Consider the following 10,886-nt stretch of genomic DNA (forward strand, 5'->3'; position numbering starts at 1 on the left):
GGTCTGCTAGCACATTGCCCTCGATGCCTCTATGACCAGGCACCCAGCATATTATTACATGTCTATGAGATTGGTAAATCTCACACAAGAGTGAGTAAAGCTCAAGAAAAATAGGATTCTTATGCTTTTGTAAAGTTGTTAGCGCTTTTACAAGACTCAACGAGTCTGTGAATATTACTGCCTTTTGTAGTTTCAATTTGTCTATATGTTTCACTGCAGAAAGTACTGCGTAGGCTTCTGCTGAGAAGATACTTGTTAGGGGGTTCAATACGTCACATTTAGAAAAAGAGGGGCCAACAGCCGCATAAGATACGCCAGCATGGGACTTGGATGCGTCGGTGTAGAATTCCGAGCACGAGTACTTCGATTGAAGTTCGCGGAAATGCATTGCAATTTCGAGCTCGGGTGCGTGCTTTGTGACCTCTACAAAGGATAGATCACACTCTATCACGTGCCACTCCCAGGGCAGTGACATCTTAGCTGGAGGCATTAGGCTATGTTCTAGAAGTGGGACATCCATCTCTTCGCTGAGTTCTCTTACACGCAGTGAGAAAGGTCGTCTCACAGAGGGTCGATTATAGAAAAGCGTTGCACACTTCAAATCATTAATGGTTACAGAACAAGGATGTTCCCAATCGGAGTGCACTTTGAGAAAATAAGTGAAGCTGATGTATGTTCTCTGGAGATGGAGTGACCACTCATTGGATTCTACGTATAAGCTTTCGACGGGGCTTGTTCTGAATGCGCCAGTGGCCAGGCGGATACCTAGATGATGGACAGGATCTAGCATTTTTAGCGCGCTCGGGGCGGCAGAGTGATATACTACGGCACCATAGTCCAATCGTGACCGAATGAGGCTCTTGTAAATATTCATTAGACACTTCCTGTCGCTGCCCCAGGATGTGCGAGATAAAAGTTTCAGTAAGTTCATTGTTTTCAGGCATTTCGCCTTGAGATGTTTTATGTGGTGGGTGAAAGTAAGCTTAGAGTCAAGTATGATGCCTAAAAACTTGTGTTCTTTGTTCATAGGTATTTGTTGTCCATACATTTCGATAGTAGGATCTGCAACGAGACCGCTCTTCCTAGTGAAAAGAACACAAGAACTTTTGTGGGGGTTTACTTTAAACCCGTTTTCGTCTGCCCACTTAGACACTTTGTTTAACCCCTGCTGTACTTGTCTCTCGCAAACTGCGAGGTTGCAGGACTTGAACCCTATTTGTATATCGTCCACATAGATGGAATAAAAAATAGCGGGTGGTAACGAAGCACGGATTGTGTTCATTTTAACGATAAAGAGTGTGCAGCTGAGCACACCTCCCTGGGGTACACCAGTTTCCTGCACAAAAGGTCGTGATAACACATTGCCAATTCGCACACGGAATGTGCGATTCAGCAGATAACTCTCAATCACATTTAACATATTACCACGTATACCAAAGTGGGAGAGGTCTCTCAGTATTCCAAACCGCCATGTGGTGTCGTAGGCCTTTTCCATGTCTAGAAATACAGACAGAAAGAACTGTTTGTGAATAAAAGCTTCGCGTATCTGCGCCTCAATACGTATCAAATGGTCAGTGGTGGATCGACCCTCGCGAAAACCGCACTGGTATGGGTCAAGCAGTTTGTTTGATTCTAGGAAATGTAGTAGGCGGCGGTTTATCATTTTTTCGAAGACTTTGCAGAGACAGCTAGTTAGTGCTATAGGCCGGTAACTCGAAACAGACGATGGATCCTTGCCCTGTTTCAGGATAGGAATTATAATGGCCTCTTTCCAGGCAGACGGTATCTCGCCGGAAGACCATACAGCGTTGTAGAGGGAAAGGAGGGTTTTCTGTGTTTCATGGGGAAGGTGCTTCAGCATTTCATATATGACACGGTCAGCACCTGGTGCAGAATTGTTGCAGCAGTTTAGTGATGCCTGTAGCTCAGCTAATCTTAATGGTTCGTTATATGCCTCGTGTTTTTTGCATTTTCGTTCCAGCTTCTGTCCTTCTATTCTGGCTTTGTATCGTTTAAATGTTTCCGAGTAGTGCGATGAGCTGGACACATGTTCAAAATGTGCGCCCAGGAAGTTCGCTTGGTCTTCCAAGCTGTCGCCCTGTGTGCTTACCAAAGGGAGTGAATATGTTTGTCGTCCTCTTACTTTATTTACCCTGTTCCAGACTTTGGATTCATCTGTATACGAGTTTATACTTGATAAAAACTTCTGCCAGCTCTCTCTTCTGGCCTGTCGGCGCGTTCTCCTGCCTTGGGACTTTACCTTCTTAAAATTGACAAGATTCTCCGCAGTAGGATACTCACGTAGCAGCCCCCACGCTTTGTTCTGTTTCCTACGAGCGCTCCTACATTCGTCGTTCCACCATGGGACACGGCGTTTGCATGCCACACTACTCATTTGGGATATGCATTTAGAAGCGGCATCAATTATGAAGGTAGTGAAATACTCCACAGCAGCATCAATTCCTAACGAAGACATGTCAGCCCAGGAGATACTACTAGTAAGAGTTCGAAATTTCTCCCAATCCGCTGTATCAACCTTCCATCTAGGGGCTTGTGGTGAGGACTCATTTTCTTTGGTTGTTCTCAGTAGTATTGGGAAGTGATCGCTCCCGTAAGGATTTTTGGTAACTTCCCATTCAAGTTCAGAAAATAGAGACGCGGAAGCTATGCTCAGATCAATAGAAGAAAATGTCCTGTTTGCAATACAGTAAAATGTAGGTTCCTTTTTATTCAGGAGGCACGCACCAGACGAGAAAAGAAATTGTTCAACAAGACGACCTCGCGCATCGATACGAGAGTCGCCCCACAGACTGCTGTGCGCATTGAAATCGCCAAGAACAAGATAAGGTTCTGGCAATTCGTCTATAAAGGACTGAAATTCATGTTTGTGTAAGTGGTAATGTGGGGGTATGTAAAGCGAGCAAATGGTGATGAGTTTGTTTAGAAGAACAAGTCGAACTGCCACTGCCTCAAGGGGCGTTTGTAGCTGCAAACGTTGGCATGCTATGCTTTTGTGTATTATGATGGCAACACCGCCTGATGATGCGAGAGCATCATCCCGATCTTTACGAAACGTAACATACCGTCGGAGAAAGTTTGTATGTTTTGATTTTAAGTGTGTTTCTTGTACACACAGCACTTTTGGATTGTGTTGGTAAAGGAGTTCTTGGATATCGTCGAGGTTCCTAAGAAGGCCCCTGACGTTCCACTGCATAATTTGCGTGTCCATAGTGAACGTAAGTTGGTGCTGTGTGTACGAAGAAGAACGTGTTTTAGCCTACAGAGCCATTTGCGGCCCTGTAATTTTGGTTCTGTCTTTTCTAGAGCGGTCCAAAGAATTTGGCCGCTCTTTAGGTGCTGACTGCACCACCTTGCTTGGAGTAGTGTCCATAGCCATGGCCAACAAATGCTTACTATGGCACGCCGCCGCATGACAGCACAGCTAAGAGATGAGGTCATTGAATTCCTTGAGTGAGTAAAATTTGCATGGTCATATCCTGTGAGGCATATTCATAATTAGGACTCTCCCTGAGCATTACGCAAATTCTCTTTCAGAAAGAACAACTTGATTAAAAGTTCTAACTCTGCTGTCAGAAGGTGGAACTACTGTGCCTTTGCAGAAGCTCTAAGTGACGCCTATCCACGAATGGTATGGGAAACAAAAGGAACTGCAGCAGTTCAGCAGCTTGGATGGGTGAGCTTGGTTAAATCATTCCTTATGGTTGGAATGAAAAAGCTTTGGTGGGCCATTTGATTGAAACATCTGCTTGATCACAAAAGCTTGCATGAAGCATAGGAGAGGATCAATTTAATGTTGCGGCGGCTGTATCTCGTTCACCATAAGTTGGCCATAGTTTTGCTGCTTTTGCTACAGTGAGCACCAAGTATATTAAAAACCCCATTTCCGGCTTGTAACCATAGGAAATATACTTTGTTTTGTGGTATTTGTAGAAATCTGGCAGATTTGTGACTTTTTTAGGTTCGTATTTATTACTTGTCCACTTGCAGAGGGAGTTTATGCATTCAGTCAGCAGCACAAGAAAGACAAGAAAATTGCGAATGAAATCCCTTTTGACGCTGACCTCAAACACTTCTGAACAATCAATTGATATCTCGTGCGATGAAGCACAGCGTGAGTTGAAGGTGAGGGTTGCAGTTTTTAGTCAGCCTTGCAGGCCATTTTTATTTGATGCTACAAAAGGCTTCCCATTTTATATTAACACTCAGCACTGCAGATATGTCACTGTTCCACACGTATATTTGCTTGTCTTGCATGTCATTAATTAAATAATGTGACCTAATGAACAGGCAGTTGTTACATAGCCCTTATCTAATATGGCTTATTGGTGCACAGGCGATTTCAGAAAATGCGACAGACCCAGAAAGAATTGATCTCTCCAGAATGAACATGTTGCTGCATGCAACCATTGAAGTACGGAAGAAAAATCCAGTCGAGGAACTCCCTGTATACTTTTTGAATGCAGCTGTGGTAAGCGTATTTACATAAACGAGTAACATTTTGCATGAATGCCTTCACATTTTTTCAATCTGTTTTGCCTGTTGAAGTGGCTATTGAACGAAAATTTTTACGTTGAATTCTTATTAGGCTTTCCAAAAACAGCACGCCGCACGCTTGTCTGCATTTTGTTTGCAATGCAGACAAGTATTTGCAGACAGGTTTGAGAGCAGACATTCTTAGTACATAGTACTTTTGCAAGCACAGTGCATAAAAACTACAAGGAAGGAAACAGCACCAGAACAGACTAAATCCTAATGATTCAGACTATTTTGCAGTAAGCAAGAAAGTAAGAAAATTAATTGAAAGGAACATGTTTTTGTAAAAATATAGATTGTGTTGGAAAAAAAGGGGGCGCCTGAGACATTTCATTACAAAGAATAAAAGCCTCATCATTACAAAAGCACTTTGAAAAGTTCAAATGTGCCCAAAACAAACCAACGTGATCCAAAAAACGTACTGAGTGTTTGTTTAGACTACTTTTAGAAAAAGGCTATGGGCTTAGCGAATGTGGCATTTGAATGATTGCGTATACTGTGTTTTTAGCTTGGCATGGAGGCTGAAGTTAGGTTTGGGGCATCACTGCACGCTATGGAAAGTGAGCTTCATAAAATCCGGGAAAAAACTCAACATGGACAGCTTTGTTGATATTGACTGCTATCTGCGTCCTAAAAAAGCAGAATTTGCTTTAATATCTGTGGTGAGTACCTAGGAGGAGACATAAGCAACATTAATTCATTGCATTCAGGTGCCTAATCCTTTCCGTAATTAAAGTTTCTAATCATTAAAACACATTAAAATGACTTTGACACATTAAAAGTACACATTAAAAGGACTTTGACACCGATAAGTTTCATACTGATATTAGCTTAAATATTTTAAAACACCTTAAGGTAAACAGCCCTTTGCAGTACATTAAGTGTTATGGCATATGCAGCCTGCAAGAAATGCAGTAAATTTGACCTAAATAACGAATGCATAACAAGTAACCTCCTTAGTCCTACTTTTTTCGCACATTTTTTTGCATGACCGAATATATTTTATTATTTAAAGGGTAAACGTGTAGAAAGGGCACAAAACTGTGCTTGTTTATATTAATGTGAAAATGCTAAAAAACTTGCATGATAATGATGTACATAGAGGTGAACTAAATAAACTTTTCTTTAGGACCCACATGATGCCAGCAAGCTCCTTCCAGGGCCATGTGTTGTCATGGAACCGGGAGCCGAAAGAATCTTATGCAAGCAACAGACAGTTCATCTTGTGCCTGGATGTTCCGTTGAGCATGCATTAATCCTATGCTTGACTATATATTTCGTACTAGATGTCTCCTATCCACATGCATTCGGACAGACCTTAGGGTTGCTACAAAGCATACTGTTAAAGAGTGAAACATTTCAGGAGTGCTTCATGTCCCAAAAGCTGAAAGGTTTGTTGAAGCAGCTGAAAAGCTACCTGACAAAGACAAGGTAGAAGGCTAGCCAGGTTGCAAACTGAATATGTAGCTAGCTGACTGCTTCAGACAAGCTCTCTTAATGTTTTTTATGTTGCTTGGGTGATATGAGCAGCCAGTGCATGCTGCTCATTTGTATTGGCAATTGACAAATCTGTATAAGTAAAAACTCATTGAACTGAATACTATATGCCAATACTTACTTCTTGTTTATTGTGGTTTTCCTGTTTATTCCAACTGTCTTGATGTTCTTGCTACACAGACTTCTGTATAGTTGTGTACTAATGTTTATTCTTTAAGCTGGCCTTGTATTATATAAATAGTTGTTTGCACATAACCGTGCTGCAGAAAGTGTTCTGTGGAATAAAGTGTTCAAAAGTGTTTTCCATCCTTGTTTACTTATTCAGTACTGTCAGCCAGAATATCAGGCTTCGTTAGTACTGTACCTCTGTAAGTAGCATTTCATAAGGTTGAGTGCATTCAGAAATAGAATTCAGCCTTCAGATCATGCCCACGTAAAGCATTGGCGTCAGCTATCGCGATTGTAGTCTCACAGATTGTGTAGCACTGCAATTTCATTTAATATGACATGCATCTACAATAAATCTTAGGCATGACACCCGAATGCAAATGCTGCAGCCTTTACTGCGGCCATTCTCAAGACTTCACAAATTCTTTCATTCATTATATTGAGCACTCACTGATAGCATGGCTGTTTCCGTGCACATGCACCTAAAAATTTATGTTGCCATTTTTAGGCGCAATGAATAAATGGGTGACTTACTGATTGGTCATCTCATGCCACCAGCTTATGTAGACCACATTTGGCGTCATTCACATGTCTGGTATAACTAAACTGATATGACATTTAAATTAGACAAGTCAGCATTGACTACTATAAATTTGTTGTATAGCTGAACTGTCAACTTCAAGACAATTTTTATTATAATATAAAGGCATTGCTTTATAAAACAGTTGTTGCTTTACTGCAACGCTGCCCAGATATGTTTTCATGAAACAATTACAGGTAAAATTACAGAAAATGTGTGCGAAACGTTCCAAATAGTATGTGGAACAGTGCTATGCATATCACTAATGGAATTACTGGAGCTATGATCCAGCTAATAAACAAGTGGAACGCTGCTGCGCATAAAACCCAATAAAAATAACCAAAACACTGTTCTATATATTTTATCTGGGGCTCAAGTTACACTTAAGTAAGCGGAACTTTTTGCAAAAAAGTTCCGCTTACTAGCTGGAACTTATCTGGAACCAGATTAAGAGTGCACAGACAAGCTCCGAGCGTGTCTAGACATCATTGAAGCGGGGCCTTGTTCCATCCTGGTACCAAAGAGACCCGGCAGACTTGAAGGTCAACACAATCACCTGTCGCATCGAAGGCGCTACCAGCCGGAAATAACAGCAGGGCCATAATAACAGCAGCGCTACCGGCCATAACAGCAGGGCATCGATGTGTCGTTATTGCAGAGGGCTAGGTTTCAAATGTCAAATCTTGTCATATCAAATGGCGAGCCTGCTTTTGTACGGGGAAAGGATTGCCCATCTCTTCTCCCATTGTTCTCTCCCCTTAAAGCGGCTGCACAAGAGGGCCCCAGCACCACCACAGATGTAGCAGTTAATGGTTCTGTTTTCTACAGAAATGCGCAATGAAACAGCAAACACTACCTCCATGTCCTCACTGCAACAAATATATGCCTTCAAGTGCATCATTCCCTTAATAAAGTGAATAGCTTTCTAAAATCGTTTGGCTATCAAACATTGTCGATGGTTCCTGCACAATTGTTTAGCTAAACAGAACTTGTACCAAAGCACTTTTATGGGACATTACTGAGCTTATTGCTCATATCCCTAAAATGTACATAATGCTTTCTGCCAACTATGGTGCTAAACTATTGGGACAAAACAGGATAGCAAAGGAACTTGAAAGGAAATGGTTAAAGGGGTTGTCATGAGCGAAAGCAGACGACGCTTGGTGTGTACGTGCCTTGCGCCTTGGCGCCGAGAAAACAACCAAGATCGACGCCGAGCTCACGCTCGCGAAGGGGGCTCGAGCGATAAAGAAGGGTCAGGCCGTCCCTTCCTGGTCTCCACTGCGTCTGGATGCCTCTTACACCGCCCCGGAACCCATAGAAACCGACGGCCACAACGGCACGTCACATTTGGCGCCCAACTGCTCGGGGTGAGTTATGAAGACGTTTATTCCTTTTTGATGTGGGGTCGTCGCTCGCTGCGCGTTCCTTTGGTCGAAACATTGACTTTAGGACAGCGTCGGCTCTGTAAACCCAACATGGCGATCGCCCAGTGTTCCATCGATGTGTTCGAACAGTTGGATGACGCCGCCCGGGTGGAAGCCTACAGGACAGCTGTGTCCGAAGCAGGTGCCCTAAGAACCGAAGTGGATCAGCTCTGGCGCGATTGGAAGGACTGAAAATAATGTTTTCGGAGGGACACGACACAGCAAAAGAAGTTGACGCACCAAATCCACCTCTTGACCCGCAGTTTCAGGCAAGTCACGACTTCTTTTGCAACTTACTGGCTCCGATTATTAATATGTGGTTTTTATTGGTGCAAGGACCAGATATGGCCAAAGAGTGCCATGACAAATGGTGATGGTTTTTCAATGTACTATAAATAGAGTGGTATATGAGTTATAAATGGTTGATGTAACTGTGGCTGTAAAAAGGCCTAAAAGCAAGTCACTGGAGTTAGATAATTCTGGTTTAATGGCGCGAAAGCGACAAAGGCTATGCTGCGCCAGTCACAAGACAGTAAAAAACCAATGTTAGGGCAGTAAACGCTGTGTTACTTTATAGTTGGTGTAAATAACCAGTTTCATCTAAAAGTTCAACAACTCGGTGAATGGCACTAGCGGGTCGTCTCCTAATAGTAAGGTGGGGTGTAAAGGTATATGTAAGTTACCTAGGTTGTGTATAAGTTTCTGTCTCTGTGTTTCTGTATGTGGACATGTCATAATAATGTGCATTACTGTAAGTGGTTCATGGCACTTCTCGCAAGTTGGTGGGTTTTCTTTTCGAAGTAGAAAATTGTGTGTTAGATGTGTGTCTCCAATTCAAAGTCGACACAAGATTACCTCATAGAACAGCTCTTGGTGACTGCATGATTTCCACTCGCCAAGCAGGGGTTTAGTCACATGCAACTTATTATTTATGCACGAGTTCCATTACCGTTGCCATCTTGATGCAAGGGCCTTACGAATCGTTTGGATACTGTCTTTGTACGGAAGTGTGTGTGAGTTATGTTTTGTGCACTGCCATGGATGCACATCTATCTGCTGCTTCATCCCCTGGTATCCCAAAATGGCTTGGGACCCAGCAGAATCGTTACAAAAGACCATGTTTAAGATGTCACCAAGTAGGGGTTCGCAGACGGAGTTTAAATTTAAAGCTCTCAGTGCACTTAATGAATCAGTATAAATTATAGCATTTTTCAGCTTCTCTGTGCCCCACAGGGGCGTCTGCGCAAGGAGGTGTTTGGTGAGTTGCGTCACCACGTACCCGAGCACACAAGGGTTGGACCCTCCCACGCTTAACCGCGCGTGCTTAGCCGTGTCCGGGGAAAAGGGGATCCTGGGGGGGCGAGCCAATGCTGAGTGCTTGGACCTTTATGGCCCCTCGGCGGAGGCAACACACCCCTTTGGCCTCGGCTTCACATAGACAGCACCCCCGGGCTGACCCACCTGGGGGAAATCGGTAGTTGCCTTTTCCTGTCTCTCTCTCCCTCCAACTTTCGTCTTTCTCTCTCACTTTCCATCTCTCCTGTCTTCTCTTCGCTTCGTTTTACTTCCAATTTTCCAGGCAGCAAGGGTTAACCTGGTGTAATCTATCCAACCTTGGGTCTATTATATTAGGTATAGTGGCTATGTACAGCTGGCGTCTGCGTCTCCTTCGGGTCTCATAGCGTCCCCTTGTTGGGCTCGGTGGTGGTTGGCCGGCATAGCCTCCAAAATGAACTAATTATCTATGGATGTACTGTTCTTCCCTCGTCTGCCTGATCGCCCTTTAGCAAAAGAGGAATGAATGAATGTGTGTGGTTTAGTGGCGCAAGGGCCAGGTGTGGCCAAAGAGCGCCATGCCAGTGTTTGTTAGTTCGCAGTGAAGTGATGAATTCTGAGAAAATGTGACGGGGCTGTAAAGCGGCCTAAAATAGTCGCTGTAAAGTGCGTAAAATCAACATATAGTAAGATAATGGCCATGACTAGTGACGTGTACTATGAACATAAAAAATGCATTGCTAAAGAATGATAAGATATGCAAGATATGTAAGATATAAAAATTGGCAAGAGACACTTCTACCTGAACATAGCCCTTGAAACACAAGGGCCTGGAGGTATGTGCTATACAGTACTATCACAGCGGCATCCTCTGGAGAGAGGATGCGCTACGAATGTATTGGGCTAATAACATGTAGAACAACTTCGTTCAAGAAAGCGAGGACTGCTTTGGTGTTGATGATGATTATTGTGGTTTATTGGCGCAAGGGCCAGATGTGGCCAAAGAGCACCAAGACGATGGTAGTGGTTTGATAGTGGTACATGAATAGTGAACTATATGAACACTAGATGTGACATGGCTGTAAAGGGGCCTAAAAACAGTCGCTGTAAAGTGCGTAAAATATATACGTAATAAGATTATGGCAATGACTGATTATGTGTACTATGGACATGAACAATGCATTGCGAAGGAATGATACGACTTACAAAATATTAAAGATGCTAGACTTGGCCAGAAGCACAAGTGCCTAAACAGAGCCCTTGAAACACAAGGGCCTGGAGGTATGTGCTATAAAAAGAAAAGAACTATCACAGCAACATCCTCTGGAGAGAGAATGTGCTATGAACTTATTGGGCTAATAACATGTAGCACAACATCTTTCAAG

The sequence above is a fragment of the Dermacentor silvarum genome, chromosome 7, assembly GCF_013339745.2.
Source record: "Dermacentor silvarum isolate Dsil-2018 chromosome 7, BIME_Dsil_1.4, whole genome shotgun sequence".
Taxonomy (NCBI): Eukaryota; Metazoa; Arthropoda; class Arachnida; order Ixodida; family Ixodidae; genus Dermacentor; species Dermacentor silvarum.